Source organism: Felis catus, chromosome C1 (assembly GCF_018350175.1).
Source record: "Felis catus isolate Fca126 chromosome C1, F.catus_Fca126_mat1.0, whole genome shotgun sequence".
In the NCBI taxonomy this organism is placed as follows: Eukaryota; Metazoa; Chordata; class Mammalia; order Carnivora; family Felidae; genus Felis; species Felis catus.
This window is the reverse complement of record NC_058375.1, coordinates 68,808,828-68,836,723: the sequence shown is the minus strand read 5'-3', so window position 1 is coordinate 68,836,723 and position 27,896 is coordinate 68,808,828. Positions and strand designations below refer to the sequence as shown.

The 27,896-nt window shown below is 39.7% G+C and overlaps 2 long non-coding RNA genes across 6 annotated transcripts in view; one reads left to right on the top strand and one right to left on the bottom strand.

The window, feature by feature from the left end:
- LOC111561954 overlaps nucleotides 1–13,174 on the bottom strand; it is a 68,650-nt gene extending 55,476 nt beyond the window's left edge. For 3 of the 5 annotated variants that reach the window (XR_006584430.1, XR_006584429.1, XR_006584432.1), the window contains exon 1: nucleotides 13,041–13,174. This is a non-coding gene — a long non-coding RNA (uncharacterized LOC111561954). The remainder of the gene's footprint in view (nucleotides 1–13,040) is intronic. The other 2 variants (XR_006584431.1, XR_002745016.2) reach the window with 2 other exon arrangements.
- A 106-nt stretch (nucleotides 13,175–13,280) lies between these two features.
- LOC123379669 lies at nucleotides 13,281–27,687 on the top strand. Its single transcript, XR_006584428.1, has 5 exons — nucleotides 13,281–13,929; nucleotides 19,220–19,274; nucleotides 22,207–22,303; nucleotides 24,658–24,712; nucleotides 26,197–27,687. It is a non-coding gene; the product is annotated as an uncharacterized LOC123379669 (long non-coding RNA).
- The last annotated feature ends 209 nt before the right edge of the window (nucleotides 27,688–27,896 follow it).

Below are 27,896 nucleotides of genomic sequence, written 5' to 3'. Positions count from 1 at the left end.
ATGGAACAAAATGGTTGACCTATCATTACCAACTCGATTCAATCCCATAGACTTTTGCGGAGTCAATGCAAATCCTTCTGCCAGCAGACACTGAAACTGCATTGGGAATGCAAGAGGTTAACTGGCAGATATTGCCAGTGAAAGATGGAGGAGGAGGAAGCAGGATTGGGCAGAGAGTCTCAGACTGCACTGCAGACCTGACCCTGAGCCAACCTAACCTGATGGGGAGCTCCAGGGCAAACACTGCCCTTTATAGATGTCTGGAATACAGCAGATATGGGCAAGCCCAAGAGTCCCCACCATGCTCAGTCCCTGGCTGGGGACTGCACAGAAGAGCTTGACCTTGGGTAAAATGATATGTGCAGGCAGATCCCTAAAGCATTACAACTGGAAATTATCAGCTAACTACTCCTCACAGTTAATGGGGTAGTTCTTTCTTGAGGTGCGACCCAGCAGTGCACGTCTAGGTTGCCACAATGACCCACTTCCCTGTCCTTTAGATCCAGAGATAAACAAGGCTTAACCTTTATAGTAGACTATAGTATGGCAGGAAAATTAATCAATTTGTTAAATTAATCTAAGACAGCAGCATGTGAATAGTTCTCCAAGGAAAGTCGCATCTGCTATGGGGTGACTGATTAACAATGTCTGCCATTGATGGAGGAGGAGACAATAAGTGTGCAAAGACCTGTGTTTGCCATCCTTGGCCTAGCCCTCCCCTCTGCCTACTCAAATCTCCCTCAAGGTCCAGCCGAAGTTTCACATTTTCCATACTCTTCTTAAATCCATAAAGCTCTCTCCACACGTCTCTCCTTTCCTAACCAGCTACAAACTTACTACCATCTCATAATTTATCACAGAATTTATATTTCCTGGATTATCCTACAATTGTTTCTTTCTATTACAGCTAGTCACAATAAACCAATTATAAACAATTTGACAGCAGGTATAACATCTCATACTTTCTTACTCTTCCCTTTTGGACTAGTCCCACACCACTTAACACACTGCAGAGAATACAGTGGTTAGTCAATGGCTGCATTTAGATTTATGGATCAAATGACTAGACTTCTAGTTCTAGAGGAAATCAGCAACCTTGTTGCAGGAATTCAAGGGTATTGGTTATTTCCTTCCAAATGCTCCAACAGAACGAGCGAGCATCAATTCTCAGTTGGGATGCATCTACATGTACGTTTCTGTTGCATATATTCCTCTTATCCTCCCTAGTACCCACTGGCAGCTTAGAGGAGGTCTAAGGAGAGAGAAACTGGAGGCTTTAGGAACACTTCTATAATTTCTACCAATTCCATCCCACCATCTTCTCAAATGTCTAGGTTTAATTTAATAATTTAACATAAACTTCCCTACAAGCACAACGTTGAACACCCTGGCTGCCAGCACCCTTTCCGACAACAGTACCACCACAGAAACTCACAAACAGAAGCTGGGGAACTGCTTCTGCTACTTTCCTCTGAAATTCATTCAGAGAAGAGTGTAGTGTCTACTTCTATTTTCATGGCCAAAATCCTCCAGGGAATGGGGAAGTCAACTGTGTTTCCCTTACACTCCCCACTTCTGCTATTTTGGTTTCCATCCAGCCTCTCTTCAAGGATCAACTTTCCAGTTAACTTGTTATAGAAAGAAACCAAACAGATCAAGGGGAAAAAAGGAAGTTTGGGATGAATCTTTTTTTTTTTTTCCCCTATAAAGTAGTTTGCCTTCTAAACCTTTGGCTTTATTAACCAGAGGGTGGGGGAGACATTTGCTTCTAAACTCACTGAAGTTGAATCTACTCATTCAAATTAGTTTACCTTTTTAAATTTTAGCTCACATTACCAGTTTACCAGTTCACACTGTTCATCACATTTAAAGTATATAATAGCTTTCAGGAAAATCTCTTTAAAGCCTATCCTAAAAATCAGTTTTCATCACATCCCATATGTTTACATGGTCACAACTGCCATCCTAATTTTAAAGCTCACTTAAAAGAGCGTCAGAAGGTAAGTGACTTGCCGGAGGTCACAGTGAATCCAGGGTGAGTCGGGAATAGAAGCCAGCTGTTTGGACTAGCTGCTCCATGCTCTAATCACCCCACAGCATTCATTCCCACACACCCCATTATTACAGAGACACTTGTCCCAGAGCCCTGTCCAATTCATCTTCTATAACAGGGGCTATGGAAATGCTCAATCCACCCCTCTCACTTCTCCAATTTGATTCTGACTCATTGCACCGTCACCTTCCCAATTATAGTCACTGGGTCATTTTCAGATCAAATAACTTATTTAGGAAATTGGCAAGCTCTTTTCTTATTTAATACAAATATCACTGTAAATGCTAAATATTTTGCCAACTCACAACTGTAGAATTTTTTTTTCTCGCTTTCTATCATGTTGGTGTGAGTTCAGTGAGAGCTCCCTACGTGCCAGGCACAGTGCTAACTCTTAGGGATACAGAATACAGTCCTCAGCTTCAAGACGTTGACCACTTATTGGAGAAGACAGACAATTAAGCAGGCAATACAGTATACTAAATCCCAGTATAGGGAACATATGAAGCACTAAAGAAGTTCACAGAAAAGATATTTAACCTCGGCTTGAGGGATCATAAAGATTGCTTAGAAGCTGAGTAGTCACAGGAGATACCAGCCAGGTATTATGGGTTAAACTGTATCCCCTTAAAAAAAGATATTTTGAAGTCCTAACACCCACGACCTCAGAGTTTGGAGTTATTTAGTAATAGAGTCTTTATAGAGATAATCAAGTTAAAAGGAGGTCATTAAGGTAGACCCATATCCAGTGTGACTGGGGAAACTGGACATAGAGACAGATGGGCACACAGAGAAGATGTGAAGATACTCAAAGAGAACACCATGGAAACATGGAGGATTGGAGTGATGCATCTATAGACCAAGGAACACCAAACTTGCCAGCAAACCAGGAGAAGCTAGGAAAAGGCCAAAAATTCCCGTACAGGTTTCAGAGGGCTCAGGGCCCTACCAACCCCTTGATTTCAGACTTCTAGTCTCTAAAACTGTGAGAAAATAGAATTCTGTTGTTTAAAGCCATATAGTTTGCAGTACTTTGTTATAGCAGCCCTACAAAACTAATATGCCAGGACAAAAACAAAAAATAAAAACCAAAAACCAAAGCAAACAAACGAACATTTAAACAAAGGAAAATCAAACGGGCAAATGCCTTGGTACAGAATGTTCCCCATCGCTGGTGAAAACCTGGGAGTAGGGGAGGGGATGCTGGGAGCTGAGGCACAATGGGGGGTCAGACACCAGCCCTTAAGTACTCAGTGTAACATATTGAGTCTGCCCTTTGCTTCCACAGAACCTAAGGAATCCCCAGTGTTTCTACTATGGAGAGAAAATTTTCTGGATATCATATGTTCTGTACATCTGCTGATAAGCTTTAAACCCTACATTTCCTCTGCAGTCAGCAGCTTGAAGCATCAAAGCTTCTGTTTCAGCACCACATCAAAACTCAGGAAGCTTTAAAGTTCATCCAAACACCCAGCTTTTGTAAGAAGAAGACATTGAGACTCTGGAGACAAGCAATGAACTGTCTCAAGTATCCCTCTGAAAATAAATATCTGATAAGTGGACCTTTATTTACATCCTATAATGTCCCTTCCTGTTCCAGGTCTCCTCCAGTCAGAGATACAAGATGCTACATCAGTCTCATCTAAGGGAAGATGGCCACCCAGCATGGGCCACAGCACAAGTGCAGCAAAACCCTGACACTCAGACCACTAACAGCCTCTTGCCTTTGTTTTATCAACAGACATCTAAGGCCATCACCTGGGACCATGCAAACATGTTTGCTTGGGAATGGGCTAAAATTAGCAGCTTCAATTCCTCTTTGAAATACCCCACACTAAAAAAGGTATTTTTGGCAGACTTCCCATAAAGTCTTAATGCATTTCCTGCCAGACATTTGAATGGAGAAAAGTTCCTATGATCCACCAAATTGAGGAATTCTGGTCAGTGAGGCAAGGCTCCAAAGTGCCCTAGCTCAACAGAACTGAGAAAGGGAATAGAAAGGAGGAGATGCCCTTCAGGAAGGTGTGTAAAGACTCATGGGCTTTCTTTTTTCCTTTGATGTGGGTGGATGCCACCCTAATGAGAGGAACTGCCTTGTGCAAACAGGACAGAAAGCATGCCAATAATGAATCAAATGCCTGTGATGCTCTGTTTTACAGCTTGGTTAGAATCAGTGTCAAGCATGCCACATCGTAGGTTGAACTCCCACTTGAGAGGTTTGAGGGCCAGAGGAGAAAAGGGTGGAACACAAAATGGAGTTTTCTTCCTCCTTCCACACACACATTAGGGTTTGAATTTTAATGGTTTTGGTTGTACTGGATTTTGTTTCCTTTGTTTTCCCTGAATTGAAACCAAGGGAATTAAATGTGGGTTTATTGCTAGGCACAGCACCCAATCATACAACAGTCAAACAGCAGCGGATTTTATTTTAGTATTACAGTAAATGTTACTCCTAGTAATCTGCTTTCACCTTCCCTAATATCCCTAGATAGAATTTTCCCTTCATCCCACTCTTCAGTCTGTAGTTTAGTGAAGAGCTTACCCCACTTTACCGTAACTTAGTGCCATATCTCTCCCTTGGTAACAACTGCATCTTAATCATCTTTGAATCCCCAGTTGCCAAGACAGAATATGTACACCATTCATTAAATGAATAACATAAATTAAATGAATAACATCCATTTTGAACAGCCAAAATACTGCAGAGCCAGATTTGCCATTTTGGCTAATCACTGCCTTTTCTGAGAGTTGTCCCAGTACTCTTGCACGTGATCACTGAAAACACAACGGGGCACATGTGTCACCCCTCAGAGAATGCTCTCCATTGTCTAATCTCAAGTTTTCCCACCTTTGATTTTTCTGTCTGTCTCACATTCCTTAGAAGACAGAAAATAGCTAAGTAGGTAACCAGCTTAGAAGATGTTACTCCAAAAGATGGGAGTTGAAACCATACGGTATTTTCCATTATACAGATGTTTATATACACATAGTTTAATATTGCATTTATATAAACTGTGCGTGCTAAATATAATTTCTACTCTTTATTTAAGTGTGTTCTTTGAAAAATGTAATAAACTTCTTTATAATCAAGGTAGCTTGACTTACAATAGTTTGTCTTAGAAATACAAAGCATTTAATTGGCTTTCCCATCTACCCTGAGAAGCTAGGCACTGCCCTCATTTGCCTGAGGGGATAAGACAGCATGAGTCAATGACTGAATTTAAAAAGCAATGCTCTGGAACCACTCTGGAGTGAATACAGCAGATTTCAGCACAGGGCTGGTCCATCTTGGCTTTCGTCCAAAAGGGATTTTGTTAGGGAAGCAGAGTAATACCTCTATTAAGAAGCATAAGAAGTTAGGCTCAAACAGCACACTTTATCGTCAGGAACTTTATTACCAGAGCCCAAAATATATGAGACATTAGGGATATATTCTGGTATGCCAGTAAAGGAGCCAATTATGGTCTGATCATATCAACAACACTAACTGAAATGATATTACATGTTCTAGAAAAAAAAATATGATTCAAAGATCTTATGGCAAAAGGAGGATAAAATTTGGGTTTGAGGGAGTCTAAAAGCAGAAAACTTATCACACAGGCTTCCAGTCATTGGAAGAAACATGTATAGCCAAGATATATATGGCCCAATATCCTCATCTCAAAACTTCTAGGCTCTACTCAGAACCTAGAAGTAAGTCACCCAGAAACAACTAAAACTAAGCCCTCTCATTTTTCCCATAAACATTAGCAGTCATCCAAGGGGAGAGAGATCATGAGACAGTTTTTATAAGTACAGCTACTCAAGAGACACAGTGGGGGACAGTGAAAAGAGAAAACAGGTTTGGGGACCAGACTAGCCAGAGGGGGGATCTCACTAACTGTGTAAGCCTGGCAAAAAAAAAAAAAAAAAACTTAGCTAAATGACCTCACCCACTGGAGCCTTAGTCTTCCTCGTCAAAAAAATAAAGGCAATAATATTTAATTTACCAGGTGGTTTGAAAATCTGAGATTAGGTAGGTAAAGCATGTAGCATGGTACCCAGCAAATACCAAGGGTTCAACAAAAGGGAGTTATTATTATAGTAAAAAAATATTAAATTACATTTACCATCAGCACAGACTTGTGGAAAATGAGATTCAGTAGTATTCATGTCCAAAAGCAATTTGTCCCCTATTAAAAGAATTTTAAATGTCAGCAAACAAGAGAAAGTCCTCTTTTTATATAACAGAAAGGGATATGTAAAAGGTAAGTGACTGAAAGATTAAAACTACATTAAAATGTAATAAATCAATCTATCACCAAGTGTAAATCGTTGATACTAGATTCTTTCCAATTTTTATTTGACTAGGAAACAGAAAGGATAGTTAAAGCAGGGAAACAGAATAAGGGAAAAAAAGGAAGAACAACCTGGAGAAGAAAGTGTACCAGAAAGAAGAGAATGGGGGTGATTAAATTGAGTTTCAATGATTAAAATATACATTTAGGGGGAAAAATGGAAGGCAACAATGATTAAAATGTACATTTAGGGGGAAAAAATGGAAGGCAACAATTATCTATAACAATATAAAGAATATATTCCTGGGGTGCCTGGGTGGCTCAGTCGGCTAAGCGTCCGACTTCAGCTCAGGTCACGATCTCGCGGTCCGTGAGTTCGAGCCCCGCGTCAGGCTCTGGGCTGATGGCTCGGAGCCTGGAGCCTGTTTCCGATTCTGTGTCTCCCTCTCTCTCTGCCCCTCCCCCGTTCATGCTCTGTCTCTCTCTGTCTCAAAAATAAATAAACGTTAAAAAAAAAATTAAAAAAAAATATATTCCTATCTCTAAATTTTCCTGATTGAAACAACTAAGATGTTAGAGAAAATATAAAATCCTATTGTTTTAATGTATTATTAAGCAGGCATAATATTAAAAAAAATCCATAAAAAATCCATAAAAACAAAGTAAAAGAACCCTGGAGTAAAGTAGATCCCAAAGTTCACTTTTGCCCCAAGAGTTTTTGCCAAGCCTTGGAAATCTTGGGCTTCATCTTTCATAGATGCAGATAGGAAGTAAAATTGGGGGTGGTTCAAGGCAAATGATCTAGAAGAAGATGCCTGCATTGAATGGAATCCCAAAGGTCTCTATCCTCAACGCAAGAGTAAACTTGCAATGAATATGCTGTATGGTGGTAGTTAGCAAAGAGACTTTCTTGCCATCAACTTGTCTCTGGGTGGAGGAAATAGATTTCTCCTAACCATTTGTAAATGCAACTGTCCCACATACAGGCTGGTGATCCAACTTTTTGTTTACCTATATGATCATAACATATCAAAAGTGGGTAATTTAATATAAAATGATCCAGAGTTGCTAGTGCCAACAAATGACCGCCAGAAGCAAATATATCTCCTCTCTAAAAGATGTCAACCAGGTGTTTGGAAAATAGCACTAAATATATAAGGAAAATAGACTACCCACAGTAAAAATTAAAAAATGAAATCACAAAACATACCTGAAGAGAAGACACCATTAACAAGAATCAGGAGAAATAGCAGAAATAAGATATAGGCCCATAAGGACTTCAGGAATTGACAATTATATACAACATAGAAAGTGAATAACACTGCTGTTTAAATTTTTTTTAATGTTTATTTATTTTTGAGAGAGAGAGAGACAGAGACAGAGTGTGAGTGGGGGGTGGTCAGAGAGAGAGGGAGACACAGAATCTGAAGTGGACTCCAGGCTCTGAGCTGTCAGCACAGAGCCCGATGTGGGGGTTGAACTCACAAACAGTGAGATCAGACCTGAGCTGAAGTCGTGCCCCTAAATTTTTTTAAAAAAGGAAGAAAATCATGAAAATTGATCAGTGAAATGAGTGATTAAAAAGAATGACCAAACATATTTGAAAAAGAATCAAAATAGAACTTCTATAAATTAAAAATATATTACTTAAGTTAAAGGAACTAATGGATGCATTAAACAGAAGAATAGATAGCACTGCAGGGAGAATTAGTGAACTGGAGATCGCTTTTTTATAAAGTATCCAGAACACGCTCTAGAGAAACAAAGAAATAGAAAATATGGAAACAGATTCACAAAAATAAAAATGAGACAATCTAATCAAAGTTCCAGATAGAATTAATGGAAAAAAATGGAAACAGACAATATTCAAAGACATAATGGCAGAGGAATTTTCAGAATTGATGAAACAATATTAGCAGTCATGGGGCACCTGGGTGGCTCAGCTGGTTGAGCATCCGACTTCGGCTGAGGTCATGATCTCGCTGTTCATGAGTTCAAGTCCCACATCAGGCTCTGTGCTGACAGAATCTGTGCTTCAGATTCTGTGTCTCCCTCTCTCTGCCCCTCCCCCACTTGTGCTCTGTCTCTCTGTCTCTCAAAAATACATAAACCTTAAAAAAAAATTAAAAAAAAAACAATATTAGCAGTCAGATGCAGGAAAACCCCATACACGAAATTATAAGGACATCACACCTAGATAAATCAGAATGAAACTGTAGGGTACAAAATGAATAAGAGGATCTAAATGCAACCAGAGAAAAATGGCAGCTCAACTACAAACAAACAAGGCAATTAAACTGATGGCTGACTTTTCTATATCACCAATACAATCTAGAGACGGTAAAATAGTATCTTCGAAGTTTGGGAAGAAACTAACTTTCAGCATAGAGTTTTATCTGTGTTGAAATATGGAAGCAATCTTTCAAGAACTGGGAAGGGGAGAAGAAATAGACATTCTTAGAAAAATGAAACCTGATATTTTTACCACAAAAAGACCTTCACTAAGGGAAACTGCAAAGGATCTTCTTCAAACAGAAGGAAATGATCAAGAAGGAAGAAGAAATGTTGAGTTGGACATTTCTTGTGTGCCTCTTCAAATGTTCTTGGGCAAACCTTTTATTCCAGCCAGAGCCGCACCAGCCAAATGTATGCAGATTTTAATCAACTTCACACAGCTGTAGCCTGACAACACTGCACGTTTCACTTCCTGCCCTGGGAATTCTTACCCATGCTTAACCCAGGGCTAGCAAGTAATTAATGCCTCAAAGGATAAACAGAACTTCTGACCAAGGGGGACTAGTAACCCATGAATAATTTCCCCCACTTGTTCCCCAAAATGGACAATCTGACACTCATTCAGTGAGATTCATCCTATGGTACTAAGAGATTGCACACCCACTCGCCTCTAAGAGTGGTTAATTCAATAACCTGTATTTATACTGTCCCTCCTTCCTTCCTTATTTCACTCCACCATCTCAGATAAACTACTTGCTTGTAAACTTTTGTCTTAGGCTCTGTTTCCTGGGGAACCCAGGCTAATAAAATACTATATTAAAAAAATGATAATGACTAATTTGCTGAATGTGGAGGCATCAAGAATCAAGCTAAGTGGAAAATACTTCAAACAAAGGCATGTTAAGTTGGGAAGGAGCTGATAAGAGTTAATGCCTTCTAAAATCTTTTTATTGCTTGAGCAACGGGTAAAATATTAAATAACTTTAGAGTCAGTTAAGTATGCATTTTAAAATAGTTATGAAACCACTAAGGGAATAAATATAAACTGTACAATTTCTAACGAAGGAAGAAAGAAAGATTTGGGGAGAGAGACTGGTGTTGAAGAGGGAGGGCAGCGTCAGATGGAAACTCATCCAGTACAAAAAATAAATTAATTAAGGCAAAAAAGGAGCAAGAAAAAAGTAACAGAGGGATACATGTCACTGTCCATTTATCCAAACTCATAGAATTCACAACAGAAAGAATGAATCATAATGTAAACTATGGACTTGGGGTAATTATGATGTGTCAACTTAAGTTCACCAATGATAACAAGTGTACCACTCTGGTGGAGGATGTTGATAATAGAGGAAGCTATGTCCGTGTGGAGACAAGAGGTATAGGGGAAATCTTTGCATCTTTCCTTGAATTTTTCTCTAAAAAATGTGCTTTCCTTGAATTTTTTCTCTAAAAAAAATCTTTGCATCTTTCCTTGAATTTTTCTCTAAAAAATGTGCTTTCCTTGAATTTTTTCTCTAAAAAAAAAGCCATAATAAAAAAAAGTAACAGAAAAAAAGGACAAATGGAAAACACAAAATAAAAAACAGAAACAATTCAACTATACCAAAGTAAACTGCCTAAGCTCTCCAAATAAAATTAAAATACCATACAGATTAAAACAAAATTCTGAGATATACAACTTAAAAGAGACACTTCTAACATAATGAAAGTAAACAGTTAATAAGAAAAATAAGAAAATTAAGTCTGGAATAAGCTAAATAATATGTCCTAGGTCACAGGTTCATAGTACCTTTTTTTTTTTTTTTCTCTGATCCCTGTATCCAATTGTTTTCCTTTATGTCATGCCAGTTACTGTGGATAGGACCACTATTTTATTCATCTTTATGTAACTACCATCCGGCATAGCAACAAAGCAGTATCTGCTGATTTCATGAAATTGAAATTGTACTAGTGTGCAATCCATCAGAAACATGGTGAGCCTTCTCAAAAGGAGCAACAATGTTTCATTTAATTTATGAAGATTGATTTGTTCTGATATTTCTAACATAATATACGATCTTTATTTCTCCCTAGAGGATAAAATCAAGGCATAACTCAACTTAGCAAATATCTGCATGTGTGGTCATTTATAAGGTGACAGGCATGACCATAAATGATGGCATTAATTTATTCTACATATATTTATTCACCTAATCTGTGCCAGGTACTGGGTAGGCATTTGGATTCAATGATAAATAAGGCAGACATAGTCCTTGCCACTTTGAAGTTTCCAGACTAGTTGTAGAGCAAAATGCTAAAGTAATTTACATTTTGATTACTTTAAACAGTTTAAATTTTATTTCTTTTAGACTGTATTACATTTAGAAAATTCCTTGATCACAAAGAAAAATTTCAGCTAGTCTTAATGTATTAACTGAATAATCTTGGACACATCATACAGTCAATTAGATCATTTGCTGCTCTGAAACTCAAGTTCCTTATCTCAAATCTCGAAAATAATTCCAATGTCTCATTGTGACAATTATCTGAAATGATGTGCCAGGCACGGCGATGTCCAATAAATGCCAATTCTCTTTAGGACCCAATTGTTACTACCATGCCCAAATTTAATATATACCATATCCCATTTATAAGTATTAAGCATTATGCAGTCTAGGAATCAGGTTTCAGAAAAAAGGGAGCCATCTTGATGTAGCAAAACTGTTATTTATTAGAAACAGGTTTACTGAGGTCTAAATAGGAACCATAATGTATGTATATTTATTCATACTTTGTATCTATTACATAGATGGTGAACTAGCCACTATGATTTCAATAGTCTCCTGGCATTTACTTGTAATAATGATCCTATTATAGTCTATATATTTAACACATAGTTTAAGGTATTGCCTTTCACTCCCAAAAAGTCGTATGATCTAGTGAAAACTTAAAAAACACTGTTTTCACCTTTATTTCCAAGCTCATTCTTTACCTAGGCAGATGTATTAGATATGCTGCATAAAGCTAAAGACTTTGAAATTAATAGAGACCTGGTTGCCACAGGATATGACTACACCTAATGGGCTATTAAAAAATGATTAATATATGTCCCAGTGGGCCACCAAAGAGAAGGGCCATGATTGTGCATAAAAATGAAGAATCTGACTTAACATGGCAACAAAAAGTACTAGTCCAAGTTGCAAAGCTTTGACTGTAGGAAGAGGCTAAAAGTTTTGGCTGGCTTTATTAGCTTCTAAAAAACAGTATTTCCTAAAGAAAAAAAAAAAGCAGAGTTTACTAGAATGAGCTTTGTGTTTGGTCTTGCTAAAGTGGCTCATTTTTTTTTCTTTTTAATTTTTTTAACGTTTACTTATTTTTGAGGGACAGAGAGCGAGCAAGGGAGGGGCAGAGAGAGAAGAAAGACACAATCTGAAGCAGGTTCCAGGCTCTAAGCTGTCAGCACAGGGCCCCATGCCGGACTCCAACCCACAAACCCTTAACCCACTAAGCCACCCAGGCGCCTGAGACAGTGGCTCAATCTTCTCAATGTTAGGTGCTATTTTGCCTCTGATTCACCACGTCAGTGTGCTGTAAGTCAGCTGCATGAAAGGAGCATTAAACAGTGCCTTTGGGAAAAATACTAAACTCCTTAAGATGTTGGGATGAAAGATGCTCTGTAATTGCAAGAATTTATTATTAGTTCTTATTATTCAGACTTGTTTTCCAATATTTTCCACTGTAGATGCAAAGTTCAAGAAGCGATGCAGGAAGATCCTCAACTCACTTCTCCCACAGATGTGCTGAGTCTACAGCTACAAATGGAACGATGTCCTCTTTAAAACCTAAACGCCACGGGCGCCTGGGTGGCTCGGTCGGTTGAGCGCCCTACATCCGCGCAGGTCATGATCCTGGTCCGTCAGTTCGAGCCCCGTGTCAGGCTCTGTACCCACAGCTCAGACCCTGGAGCCTGCTTGGGATTCTCTTTCTCTCTCTCTCTCTCTCTCTCTCCAACCCCCCCCCCCCCTTCCTGCTTGGGATTCTCTCTCCCGCTCATCCTCTCTCTCAAAAAAAAAATTAAAATTAAATTTAAAAACCTAAATTCTGGCTGAATGATGAATACGCATGGAACACATGAGAAGAAAACTACTTCAGAGGAGGTAGGAGAGGCTGGAACAAAATCTCACCATAAACGCCACCCCTGGAGCAGTGACCCCCACCCGGAGGAAACTCAAAACCCCAAGCTCCTCCCTGAGGAGCAAAGGGTTGACCACCACATGGAGTGCCCCCAAATTTAAGACATGCACTTGAAAGATAAGTTCCCCAAAACATCTAACTGTGAAGGCCTTTGTCTCCTGCCCCAAGTCCCACAGAAGCGTAGCAATCTGAGTAAGGGCTCTTAAAGGGTTCCCACATCGCATGCTGGGACGCACCCACCGCAGGGCCCAACTCAGAGGCAGCTGATCGATTTCACACCCAGACTTAAAGCGAAGGAGGCTCACCTGCTTCTATGAAATCCATGGTCCGAGGGGGCAGGCCTGTAATTCAACACATACTTCCACTTCCGGGCGGCGGCTGGACCGAACAGTCTCCAGGCGGACGCTAGCAGGCGCCATCTTCGCTCGCGCTCCCGAGCCTGCGCCAGAACTCGCGCCTCCCGCGGAAGGAGGCTTTACAGCGCCTGCCCGCTAGGGGTCGCTTTTTTTTTTTTTTTTTTTTTTAATCTCCTGGAGGCCGGGGGAGCTTGCGTTCCTGGTAACAACCCTGGAATAATCAGTGCCCCTGGGAAAGGAACCCATACCCCTGGGTGTTGTGCCCATTTCTTGTGACTGCTGCCAGAGGACACTTCTCCGTTGCCTGGCTCTAGCGGCCAGCAGGATTTTTACACTCCTGGGTCTCATAAGATTGTACCCAACAGAGAGAGAGAGATTTAACAGCTGGTCTCAGTGAGGCACAGCAAGAGGCAACAGACCCAGGAGGTGGGTCTTTCTGTGAAGGAGACCTGTGAACTAATTACCCTGGCGGTGGCCGGAGGGGTAGGCTTCTTATTAAACATCTCCAGGCTGACTGTAATCCGTGCCAGAGTGCTCAAAGGGCAGGCACTATCTTCCGCTCACCCTCTGCCCTGCCACAGTGACAGCCTCTCCTGGAGGGCAGCTTTCCCCAAAGGTTGAGCCCCAGGGGGCACCTTGGATCTCCTGGCTCTGGCGGCTGAAGGGGCTTGCATTCCTGGGTGCCACCGGACTGTGGCAATCAGAGGACTAGTCTTCGGCAGGCTGCCATCGCCAGGGCACTCACTGCACAGACAGCGGACTGAGGCACACTCCAGTCTTTCTGTGAAAGAGGCCACTTGGCTTGTCCTGGAGCATCCGACTAAGAAGAATGCTTCAGGTATGGCACACGTCTAGTGGCATTTGGAGCTGCTATAAAGGGATGTAGGCTGTGGATGCCATCTTGGCACTCTGCTTTGCTGCAGCTCACCGGTATGTCCCAGAAAGGAGCTTCTACACCCTGGTCCAGAGCCCTGATTGGTGCTCACTGAACGGAGAGAACAATGTATAAAGGCAGTGAGAACTTCAGCAGAGGTGGGGAATATAAGAAAGTACCAAATAGAAGTCACAGAGCAGGGGCGCCTGGGTGGCTCAGTTGGTTAAGCGCTGAACTTTGGCTCAGGTCATGATCTCCAGGTTCCTAGGTTCATGCCCCACATCTGGTTCTGCACTGGTGGTGTGGATCCTGCTTGGGATTCTCTCTCTCCCTCTCTCTCTCTGACTCTTCCCCACTTTCACTCTCTCTCTCTCAAAAATAAATAAACTTAAAAATAAAAGTCACAGAGCAAACAATACAGTATAGAAATAGCCTAAGTGTCTATCCAAGGATGGATGGATAAAGAAACTGTGAGATATATGTATCTTACAGTCACATGCATGCGCGCGCACACACACACACACACACACACAGGAATATTATTCAACCATAAAAAAGAATAACATCTTACCATTTGCAACAACATGCATGAACGTCAAGAGCATCAAGAGCATTATGTTAAGTGAAATAACTCACACAGAGAAAGACAGATACTGTTTTATCTCTCTTATACATGGAATCTAAAACAACAACAACAAAACACGTAAGCTCTTAGATACAGAAAACAGACTGGTGGTTGCAAGAGGCAGGGATAGGAATAGAGGTTGGTAGGAAGTGAATTGGGATTTTTTAATTCAAATAAATTAAATAAAATTCTTTTAATACAAAAGAAAAAGAAAAAAAACCATTTTCAACAAACAATTTAAAGCCCCATCTCTGCTTTCCAGAACACAAACTAAAGATGCTTGAAATATTATAAAGCTTTGTATCTTTCCTATTCTGTATTCAGGGCCACATTTGAATAGATTATTTCTTTCTTCTCAGTAGCTATAAGATGAGCCATTAAATCTCTCAGATAGTTTGGATGCCTTCATTGCTGAATAAAACATTTTTAAAATTCACATTATTTTTTTTATTTTTACTTTTAAAACATTCCCTCTCTAGCTTCATTTTGAGTATTACTGATTATTTCTTATTATTATTACCTTCCAAATACCATCAGTCAAATAATAAACATTTCCAGAAGTCACCCATGAAAGAATAAGTTTTGGAGATGACAAGAAAATTGATCGTGACATTTGTGAAATTAAAAACATAATAGTCAAATACCATCTTTGCAATAAATGACTAAAGACAGTTAAGTACATTAATTTTTAACTCGCCATTTTAGGAATGGGAAAGCCAATCAGAGCCCTTTCAAGCACTAACGATAAGTCACTAAACCCAAAAGTTTATTCAACTACACAAACATTGCACATAATCATGAGAAAAGGACCCCCACGGTGAGAGGAAGATAGGAGCAGAGATTTCCTAAAAAGACCAAAATGCCAGGTTTATAGATGCTTCCTTCCACTGACCGTGGTTATTTCAATATCTGTCCCACAAACACAAATTCACACATTTATGTATTCAAAGGAGAAGAAGGACTTTACTTTTGTGCTTGTTAGGTGCTAGAAGCTTGATATATTTATCTTATTTAATCTTTAGAAGAACTCTAGGAAGCAGGTATTATTATTAATCCCATTTCAAAAATGCTTTGAGTGAAACTAAGAAACATACAGTAATTTGCCCAAAGTCACATAGCTAATAAGAGAAAAAGTTAGGTTTTCACACACTGATCTGATTGACACCAAGCCTAAACTCTTTCCATTTTTTTCATTCATCCATTCATTTTGCTGAACACCTATTATGTTCCTGGTCATATAATGGAAATGCAAATACTTATAAGATAACAACCTGTGCCTTAAGGAATCAAGAGCTCCACGGGAATGCAAGCTGGTGTAGCCACTATGGAAAACAGTAAGGAGGTTCCTCAAAAAATTAAAAATAGAACTACGCTATGACCCAGCAATTGCACTACTAGGTATTTATCCAAAGGATACAGCTGTGCTGTTTTGAAGGGACACACGCACCCCAATGTTTATAGCAGCACCTTCAACAATAGCCAAAGTATGGAAAGAGCCCAATGTCCATCAATGGATGAACAGAAAAAGAAGATGTGGTGTGTATATATATATATATATACACACATACACACACACACACACACACACACACACACACAATGGAGTATTACTCGGCTTTCAAAAAGAATGAAATCTTGCCATTTGCAACTACATGGATGGAACTAGAGGGTATTATGCTAAGTGAAATTAGTCAGAGAAACACAAATACCATATGACTTCACTCGTATGAGGACTTTAAGACATAGAACAGATGAACATAAGGGAAGGGAAGCAAAAATAATATAAAAACAGGGAGGGGGACAAAGCATAAGAGACTCATAAATATGGAGAACAAACAGAGGGTGGCTGGAGGGGGTGTGGGAGAGGGGATGGGCTAAATGGGTAAGAGGCATTAAGGAATCTACTCCTGAGATCATTGTTGCACTATATGCTAACTAATTTGGAGGTAAATTTAGAAAGCAATAAAATTTAAAAAAAAAAAAAAAAAGAGCTCCATCCTGGGAAGTGTATAGGAGGTAGAAGTACCTATGCTAGCAGGTAAGAAGTAGAGAGAGGAGGCTAGTCAGAACAGATGTTAGGAAAAGGTGAAACCAAAACCAAGTCTACAAACATGAGTAGGTGTGGCCAGACATGCCAAAAAAAGGATTTGTAGACAGAGCAGTTTGGGCAAAGACAGATTCACCTGAAATTTTAACTACAGGAGAAATTTCTAGAATATAACTTTCAAAGACGAATGTGGAATTTGGGTGCCATTTTTTAAATGGGAACATGAGAAAATTTCCCAATACCTTTCTCACATAAAGGAGACTTCATAAACCAGTGAAATCTGTGTGAGAAAAAGCAAAACCAAAGAAAGTCAATCCTCCAATACAACTGGTCAGAGAATAAAGTTAAAAGGCATTGTCTATATGAAAAGCATGGAACAGGATTGACCTTCTCATAGTGAAAATGAATCTCCTCACTGTGCTTATTGTTTGTACCCTACTCATAGCATCAGTGTACCCTGAGATTTTAGCAGGACCGAGTTGGTTTTAGGGTGTCACTTGGAATTTATGCACATATTACTGGAACCAGGGAATATCCATAAGGACAGTATAGAGTGTAGCAGTTCCTATTTCTAGACTCTAAACCACTTCCTCTAAAACACGCAAAGAGCAATTCCATTTCAGTGTAACACTAGCTACTCTGTGACGTGCACGAGAGCCAGCTTCACATAGATTGTCTGGAGTAGCCTGTGGGACTTCCCCTTGGTCTTTTGGCTAACCTATGCATTGGCAGGTAATAGGAAGGAAGAATGAGGTGAAGTACCCCAATTAGGATGCTCTAAAGGTAACCCTAGATTGGAGGAAACCACAGACAGATTAACTCACGTTGGCACCAGGCTGCGTGGGATCCTTACCAGAGCAGCTGTAGTACTCTCTTCAAATACCATGACTGCCAACATCTGATGAGATTCCCAGAGGCATAAGTGAGCCAGGCACTAGATTGATTTCACATTAATAAGGTTTGGCCGCTGGGTTTTTAGGTAAACCACTGAGTAACGTGCTTCATTCTGGGGAGGGATAGCAGGGAGGTGCAGAGTGAGCTTCTTTTGAAATTTCCATTGTCTTTTAAGCTCTTCTGCTGTGCAGAGAAATCCAAAGATAAAAATGGTGAGCAAGAGACTGACATAATTCCTAAACTTATATTCATAATCGTATGATAACCAAAAATGGGAATCAGGCCACCAATCACATTAAATTCATGCTACCTTGGCAAAGATTGTTAAATTAACTTTGAAAGCAACAATTAGACCCTTGGTAGCTCACCAGGAAGATTTTTCTACCCCTGTGTCTCTCTGTCTCTATCTCTTCCCCCTTGCCCTTCTCTGCCTCCGCTCCCGGTCTCCCTCTCTGCCTCTCTGTGTTTGTCTTTTCTGTTACACTGCCTTCCTTTGACTCTCTTTCTCACACTCAGTGTATGTCCAATTTCTCCAGAATTCTGCCACAGTCCTATAAGATGTTTTAGGTTTAGGTCATTGGAATAACAGTTCCATTTGATAGAAAAGTGCCAGTAGGTTCTTGACCAAAGTAGGACACATACTCTCAGCATTAAACTATTCCTAGCAATAAAATGAAGCTCAAGTATAATTTCCTTTTATGGTTCTCTAAGACTTGAGGGAATAAACAATCTACTGCAATAAATTTTTGTGTCAAAAGATAAAAATGTTGATCAACCAGTCACAGAGCCTTTCCATTTCTTTCAAGCCATATTTCTTTTTGCCAAGTGTTCTTTCTTTGGTGGAAGCCAGCAAACTGCCAAGTGTAGATATTGTTTCCCACACATGGAAAAGAACTTCCCTGAGCTGTGCATATGCCATATTAAAAAAATTAATAAAAATGTTCCTAAACTTGCCTCCTAAACTTTATGAATGAACCCATTATACGTCTAATTCTGTACTTCTTAAAAGCAGATTTGTAATGGATTATTTTATGCCCCTTAAATAATTTAAAATCTCAAAGATGTAGTTTTCAACAAAGCGTTAGCATGCACATTGATATGAGCTGCATATATTAGATTGCGCTTCTTTTAGGTATTTAGTCACAGGTGTATTTCAGTATTTTGATATTTTCTGCATTGGTTTGAAAGAGCTATTTATTATCACAGAGTCATCTCACCAGTAAATATTTATAGGCAGTTTTATTTCTAGTTTAGGGTTTGGGTATCGTACCTAAAAAAAGGTATTGTTGATTTGCTATTTTAGTTTTTGATAGAGAGTGTGTTTATGGCATGGCTGTGAGAGGTTTTTTTCTTTAATAATTTACAAAATTACCTGCAGTAAAATCTTCACCTGTTCTTTGTTTTCTTAGCACCACAAAATTGGAATTACATATAAAATCTTTCCTCCAGGAGATTTATGTCTACCACGGAAAGAAAATCTCCACTTAAATTTTTATGAAACATCGAAATTACAGTCAGCTTTAGCAAAACAATACAAAGGAGCCTTTGTTGGGTGAGGAGTATTTCCAATATTTGAGGACATCATTCTTTATCTCCCGTTTAATTTTTATTTTCCTGTGGCCATTTCTTTTGGTTTCATTGATTCCCCTGTTTATAAGTGCGGTGTGCTAATTTGTCTTTCATTACAGGAAGTTCCGAGTGCCAACCACAGAGGCTAACCCCAGCCAGAGGAGAGGCCTCCAGGTTGGTTGTGCTTTTCACATTTTAATTTGAGGTTGTTGCATGAAAGGGCTGGTGGCTGGTTGTTTCTCTCTTTCCCCAAGAAAGATCACCCCATCCTTGAAGAGGGCAATGGTCTCCACCTGGCAGCCCCAGTTTAGCTGCACATGGAAGCAAAGAAAACCAAAGGCTGTCCTTCACTTGCTTTGGACTTACATCTCTCTTTATTGAATTATGTGTTTTAATAAAGGGTTTATATAACATCCACAGAACAGTTATCAATTAATTACCCATGGAAATTTAAGGGATGTTACACAGTGGTAGTTATTATACCCAGGGCATTAGACATATGTTACATAAAAGATGCAGTCACCTTGAAATTATATTGGTAAGGCTGCCTTTTTCCTATAGAATATTATACATTCTAATGTGAAAATTGAGTTAAAAACCTATTAGGAGACAAGAATGGTATGTTCCAAGTGGTTTAAGGCTTATATACATTTCCAGTAAGCTCAGCAGAAATTTAGGAAAATGTGCCCACTGTTTTGAGAAACTTCTTAAGTTTTTAGGACATTCGTACCTTCTGTGGATTGGGGTTTTGTATTTCAAAGAGCAAATAGGCAGTTCATTTAGAACCCTGGCTCCTGGGTCAATCTATTGATTCATCCAGAGCCTCCTGCTTAGTGTAGAGGGGAGATGATGTAAGTCCCTCCAGGTAGTACAATCCTAAAGCTGAGAGCTCTGTGTCTATGCACCAGCACCTGAATGTAGGTGCTGGAAAGGATAGGGTAGAGTGAATAATGGAGAAGATAGATGGATGGTGACAGGGACCCAGGATATGACTGACGAAGGAGGAAAGAAAATAAACCTTCCAGATCCCAGAACAGCAGTGGCAACCACAGGGCATGGCAGGACCACTGGGGGAGGGAGACAGAGAGGGCCTACCAGGATCTCAAGTCAGTGGCAAAGCTGCCAACAGGTTTAAAAGGATTATTCCACTCTGTACATGCTCTGAAAACTTCCAAAACTCTCAGCTTCCAAACGATTTTTCCATTCCTGGAATAAAAGTCTATCTTGCTTTGAGGGAGCATAAGATGGTTTTTTTTTTTTAATTTTTTTTTTCAACGTTTATTTATTTTGGGGACAGAGAAAGACAGAGCATGAACGGGGGAGGGGCAGAGAGAGAGGGAAACACAGAATCAGAAACAGGCTCCAGGCTCTGAGCCATCAGCCGAGAGCCTGACGCGGGGCTCGAACTCCCGGACCGCGAGATCATGACCTGGCTAAAGTCGGACGCTTAACCAACTGCGCCACCCAGGCGCCCCAAGATGGTATTTTTTTGTTTGTGTGTCTTTTTTATCTTATCAGGGATAAAAATTACCTTCCTTCCTGGCTGAAGAAATTAAGAAGTTGCATTAGCTGTTTCTGCAGCTATAATCTAAAATATCAGAAAATCAAAGCTGTTACTTTGGGGCATTATACTACATCGATTTTTTTAGGAAAATTACCTCCATTGTTATAGTTTAATTAAAAAATACCATAAATCAGCAAACTGTTTTCAAATAAAGTAAGCTAAAGAAAATGTTACTAAGAAAATCATAACAGAAACCATATTTATGGTACTGTATTGTATGTATTGAAAAAAATCCATGTTTAAGTGGACCCATGCAGTTTATGTGTTGTTCGAGGGTGAACTGTAATTTCCATCTGAGTGGATAAGTGATCTACCAGGGTACCAGAGGAAGAGATGTGAACTAAGAGGCAAGAGTGCCTAATTCCATAAACAAAATCTGGCCAAGGAATGTGGTGTCACAGCTGAGCCGTGACGGACTGACAATTCAAAAGATGAAGACGGGGGAAATAGTACCCCATGAAGAAGACACGCAAGTCACATAGTAAATCCCTTCCTATGACTGTGATTGTAAAAGGCAATTGCAAGGACAGTTGGGTTGGCCTCTTCTGGTTCATATATCTGAGCAGGACTAGGACACTGAGAAGGCCCAGACTTTTTCTGGGAGCCAAGATTTTTCTCTGAAAAACCCACTGACTCTAACTTGAGAGTGACTATGAAAGGCACTGAGGAACCAGAAATGCCACACATTTTGTACAAAAAAACCTTTTCATCCAAGGTCTAATTTGCCCTATTAGAATTTTGGTCACTCATCAACAGTATTGACATCAACAATAGCTTAAAGGAAAATGAACTTGGTGTTTATGGTTAGTTTTTGAATGAACCACAAATGACTTGTTACATACAAAAGATCATCACACCTGAGAATGAAATAAATCTACTGAACGGAGAGTGTTCTGAAGATAAATACACTACATATTAATTACATAATCAGGGGTGCCAGGGTGGTTCAGTCAGTTAAGCATCCGACTTTGGCTCAGGTCAGGATCTCATGGCTGGTGATTTTGAGCCCCATGTCGGGCTCTGCACTGACAGCTCAGACCCTGGAGCCTGCTTGGGATTCTGTGTGTGTCTTCATCTCTCTCTGTCTCTGTCTCTCTCTCAAAAATAAAATAAAAGCAATAAACAATAAAATAAAAACAATAAAAACAGTAAAAAATAATTACACAATCAGATTAACTATCAAATGATAATAATCTCTAATATTCAATATCGTTGTCACATTCATTCTACCCTTAGAGCCTTAAAACAAAGTCATGGGAGCCAGGAAGATGGTATTATTATTGTCATTTTACAATACAAAAAGGTTTGATGAGTTAGCCAAAGCAACATGGAATATCAATGTCAAAATTGTCAGTGTCCATATTCCTAAAATTTGAGCCTCTGTTCAAAGATACACCCATGATCCAAAACTTACAATAAGCTTTTCCAAATTCAAAATTTTAAATATAATATTAAACTAAGGAATGAGGGGTTTTTTTTCCATACTAAGTGAAAATGAAGATTATTCACTAATTTAATCCCCTTCTCCTCTTCTGCGTATAGGATTTGATTTAGTCACCCACATAGCATGGAATGACCTGAAATTGACAACACATTTTAGAACACGGCAATGTTCTGAGGCTGCCCTAGAAGAAAACTGGTAAACTCTTATCTGTGACATTTAACAAAGATTTACAAGATGGAAGGAAATGACTGCTTATGTTAAAATGGAAAAAATAATTAATTGCCATATGAAATTAGAAGCCAGAAAAGAAGCATAGCTCAAGTAGATAATGAATTTGAATAATTTGGGCTACCAAAATAACCCAAATATTCCGGGCAGCATTAAGTATTCAGATTCATGTTTCACTTTGAGTTTGTTGAATAATTGTCAAAATCGTACTTATTTTGATTCATATATTTATGGTTGATATTAATTGTGAGTTTTAAAGCTTCATTTTTAACAAGCTTTAAATATTACTTCCAGTTCCAAGGTTGAAAAGTAAATACATTATTAATATGTAAATAAACCTTGGTCCTTTATACCACACTTAAACAACATGTTTAAGAAGGAAATTCAAAGCTACTGAAGATTCTCTTTTAGTTCCTTTAAAATATTATAAAGGTACAATCTTGTGCAGTGCTAACTAAACAATAGGTTTATTCTTCTTGTCTTACTGTTTTGGCTTTTCATTTTTGATAGCACATTGTGTTCTTTGTGCTGTTTGTAATGACTATAATCTAAAGAGTTGCTAGAGCTGAAAGGGTAACTGCCACCAGAAATCTGTGAAAGCAAACTCATTAATACATTTTATAGTATAAGAGGAATATATTCTTTAAGTGTTTTTTTTAGAGAAAGAGAGAGAGAGAGAAAGAGAGAGAGAGAGAAAGAGAGAGAGAGAGAGAGAGAGAGAGGTGGGGGAGGGGCAGAGAGACAGAGGAAGAGAGAGAGAATCCCAAGCAGTCTGCGCTGTTAGCACAGAGCCCGACTCAGGGCTCAACCTCTTGAATCGTGAGATCATGACATGAGCAGAAACCAAGAGTTGGACGCTTAACCCACTGAGCCCCCCAGGCACCACAAGAGGAATATATTTTTAAAAATCTATTGCACTTGGGGTGCCTGGGTGGCCCATTTGGTTAAGCACCCAACTTCAGCTCAGGTCATGATCTCACAGTTCATGAGTTCAAGCCCCGCGTCTGTGCTAATAGCTCAGAACCTGGAACCTGCTTCAGATTTGGTGTCTCCTCCTCCTCTCTCTGCCCCTCCCATGCTCATGCTCTGTCTCTCTCTCTGTCTCTCAATAATAATAAATAAAAGTTAAAAAATATATATTAAAATCTATTGCATTCATGTATGTATACAGTTGCTGTATTTGTTGGGTTTAATTCTAGGGCTGCCATAACAAATTAGCACACACTTAGTGGCTTAAAACAATAGAAATTTATTTTTTCACAGTTCCAAAGGGCAGGAGTCTGACATCAAGGCATCACCAGGGCCATGCTCCCTTGAAAATCTCTAGAGGAGAATCCTTCCTTGCCTCTTTCAGCTTCTGGTGCCTCCAGTCATTCCTTGGCTTATAGTTGGATCACTTCAATTTTTGTCCCTGTCTTCACATGGCCTTCATCTCTGTGCATCTCTCCTTTGTGTGTCTCTTATAAAGATGCTTGTCATTGGATTTGCCACCCCAAAAGATAATTCTGGATAGCCTCATTTTGAGGTCTTTAACTTAATTACATCTGCAAAGAACCCTTTTCCGAATAAGATTACATTCACAGTTTCCAGGGGTTAGAACATAGGCTTATCTTTTGGGGGTCCACCATTCAACCTGCTACAGTCACCTGTCATTCATTCATTCATACATTCATCCTCACTAAATGTTTATTTTATACTCTTACTGGAGGGATAGTAGCTACTGAATCACTGATGCCATTGCAATGTTCCCATCACAGTGACCATGTGACTGGAAAGAGAGCTCTGAGAAGTGCAACCTTTGCTTTATGTTTGTGACAGTCTTGTTGAAGAAAACCAGCATCAGATTGCTGATGTCAAGGGGCATCAATTACTACTGGCTTATTTTTTTGGCACAAATTTAACCTAGCAGTTTACCAAGCACATGTGTCTCTTGTTATGGGATCCTACTGGAGAACTTATTGAAATCATGTCCCCTCTCTCTTGTTCCTCCCATCTGTCCTGAAAACAACTTTTTACTGTTAGGTTGGTTTCAGAGATTTTTCTTTCTCTTTTTATTAATTTTTTTGTTTCATAAGTCTGGGCTTCAGTCAGATATCAGAAAGCCCCACTCTTCTGGGACATTTTCCCCATGTTGACAAGTCCTTTAGAAGGGCTACCATTTCTTCTTCAAATAAAGACCTGTTGGGAAAAATCTGTAGCATTTGTTCAAACTGAAAGATTTTTCATGAGCCCAAAACAGGAAAAAATAAAGAGTATTCAACATTTTTCACTTGTGTGGTTTACCACTGAATGATTTTACTGCATTTTATTTTAAATCTCAGGACACCTTCAAGAAGGCATTCATCTTCAGGGACTGATATGTAAGATGGAGAGCAGGTAAGATAGTCCTATCTGCCCACATCATAGCTACCAGAGATTTTATTTTTCATCTCTTTCCTAGTGAGTCCTTAGGCCAATCCTAGCCCAAGTGTACTGTGAGCTCCCCAACTCAAGAATTAATCTTGCTGCTAAAAGCCAATCTTCAGTATGCCTGAGATAGGTACCATATCACTTACATGCCACATGGTTCCAAACTTTATGGTACAACACCTATCTCATCACCAGACCAACATAGGCTTAGTTTCAGAAAACATTTTATTTTTTTTTTATTTTTTATTTTTAAAAATTTTTTTTCAACGTTTATTTATTTTTGGGACAGAGAGAGACAGAGCATGAACGGGGGAGGGGCAGAGAGAGAGGGAGACACAGAATCGGAAACAGGCTCCAGGCTCTGAGCCATCAGCCCAGAGCCTGACGCGGGGCTCGAACTCACGGACTGCAAGATCGTGACCTGGCTGAAGTCGGACGCTTAACCGACTGCGCCACCCAGGCGCCCCTCAGAAAACATTTTAGACAGAGCTTCCTGCATAATAAAGAATGTGACTGGACTTAGTTCCTGGTTCGGAGGTAACCCCTAAATTCTGGAATTTTCTGAGTTGTGGGAGTATTATTCATGGTGGGCCTCACCACACCTGAGTTTATGTGAATGAAACGATTCATTGTAGGCCTCAGTTTGTGCTAACAAGATGACTCAGAATGGGGGCTGGTCATATTAGAAAGACCACCCACATGATTAGAACATTGGGCCATTGAGCTATGTCCAACTTCTGGGGATAGGAAGGCTACTGGGGCTACATAGCCAGAAATTCAATCAGTTGCTGGTATAATGAGGTTCCAACAGAAACTCTGGACACTGAAGCTTGGGTGAGCTTCCTTGATTATCAATACTCTGCTGTTGTCACATATCCATGTGGTGGAGGGATAATAATGCATCCTTGTTCTATGGGGAGAAGACAGCAGAAGCTTCACATTTGGGATCCTTCTAGACGTCATCCTGAGTATCTTTCCCTTTAGCTGATTCTAATTTATATCCTCTTGCTATAATAAAAGTGTCATCATAAGTATAATGCTTCCTTGAGTTCCTTATAAGTTGTTCGAGAAAATGATCAAAACTGAGGGGTTAGTGTGAAACCCGGCATGTGGAGTTAGTTGGTCAGAAGTGAGAGTGGCCTGTGGACCCCAAGCTTATGACTAAAGTGAGGGCAGTCTTAGAGAGGACCATGCCCTTGTGCTATGAAGTTTGATCCAAGTCCAGGGAGTTGGTGTCAAAAATCATTGCAGCCTCAAATTCACTGCTGACCAGGTAGTTCATACAGTGTATTAGTTTTCTATTGCTGCCGTCACAATCATAAACTAAATGGCTAAAAACAATACAGTGATTTTGTAAACAGTTTTAGCACTTGGAAGTCTGAAATGAGTTGTCAAGTGCTTCATTCCTTCTGGGGGCTCTAGTGTTAAATCTGTTTTCTTGTCTCTTCCAGCATCTAGAGGAGGCCTGCATTCCTTGGCTCAGGACACCGCATAACGTCATCGCATCTCCTTCACCGTCTCTGTGTTGGTTTGCAAACTGGCCCACTTGCAAGAGGAAGGAAGGCAAAGAGAGATAGAAAAAAGAGGCAGACCAGTCCAGATTGGTAGATGGCAGCTTTAATAAACAAGAGAACTTAACGAGGCCTGTCTTGGCTGATCACAAGACTAGTAGGTGTCTGCACCCACCCACCATAATCTGGAAAATTTATATAGAGGCCTTAACTGTGTTCAGCCATGAATATGGTCTAGACGGTCTCAACAAAACACCACCATCTAAAGGCTGTGTCCTTGCTGTGGCTTCTCATGCAGGGAAGGAAAACAGAATGCACATTCCGAGAACAGAAGAAGGGGTGAGTGCCCAGGTCCAGCTCACAGGTCAACTGGTAGTCACATCCTCCCCACGACCTCCTCCAACACTCTGCTTCTATTGTCACATCACCTTCTCTGACTTTAGTCTTTCTGCCTCCCTATTGTAAGGATCCCTATAATTGTGCTTGACCTATCTGCTTAATCCAGGATAACCTCCCAACTCAAGATTCTTACTTTAATCACATCTGCAAAGTGTCTTTTGTGTATAAGTTAACATATTTACAGGTTTTGGGGATTAGGTCAGGGACATGTTTTGGGAGCCATTAGTCTGCCTACCCTATCTATGGCTTTTGCCAATGGGAGAAGACTCAAAAGGAGGAGCCTTCCCTAGGTTTTTGTTCAAAGCCAAAACCATACTTTGAAATCATTTCAAAAGGCACAAGTATGTTTTGCTAAATGTAATTGGTTTCTGTCTACATAGGCCTTTCTTGTTAAAATTTAATTATTACTACCCTTAGGGTTGTCTTTACTTTTCTTTTTATTTCCTCTTACATACCTATTACTATTAACCCAGATCCCTTATACCAGAAGTTTATATCTGAAAACGGAGAATAGGATTCTAAATTCTATTGCTAGAGTTCATTATAATCCTTCTTAAAATGGCTTCTGATCCTAACACCCTCATTTTTCTCAATAGCTGTATAGCAAAATAGTAATTGGGGATAAGACAACGAGCAGAGAAATTAATTGTATCTGAGTTATAAGTTTGGCTCCCCCATTTAACTAGTTGTATGTTCTCAGAGAAGCCACTAAATCTCTCTAAAGTTCAGTTTCTTCATCTTTATAATGGCAATAGTAGTTCTGTTGTAATCATGTTAATTAAATTGCTGTGAAGATGAGAGATCCAGTGCAGTGTCTTGCACGTAGTAGGTCAAAAATATCCCCTTCTTTCCTTCACCGTCACCAACCATTGCAGACCTGAAGTGGGGCATACCTGCTCTTAAGGGAACCAATTCATGTGAGATTATGACACTATGTGCCCATCTTAAGCCATATCTTCTACATACACACATCACTGAGTGTTGGCAAGGTGGGTCTATTCCCAATGTCAATGTTGATTTGCTTTTTTTTTAGCCTGCTTTTTTTTTCTTTAAAGTTTATGTATTTATTTATTCTGAGAGAGAGAGAGAGAGAGAGAGAGAGAGTGCACCAGTATGAGCGGGGGAGGGGCAGAGGGAGAGGAGAGAGAGAATCCCAAGCAGGCTCCGTGCTGTCAACTCAGAGCCCAACGCAGGGCTCAGTCTCATGAACCATAAGATCACGACCAGAGCCAAAATCAGAA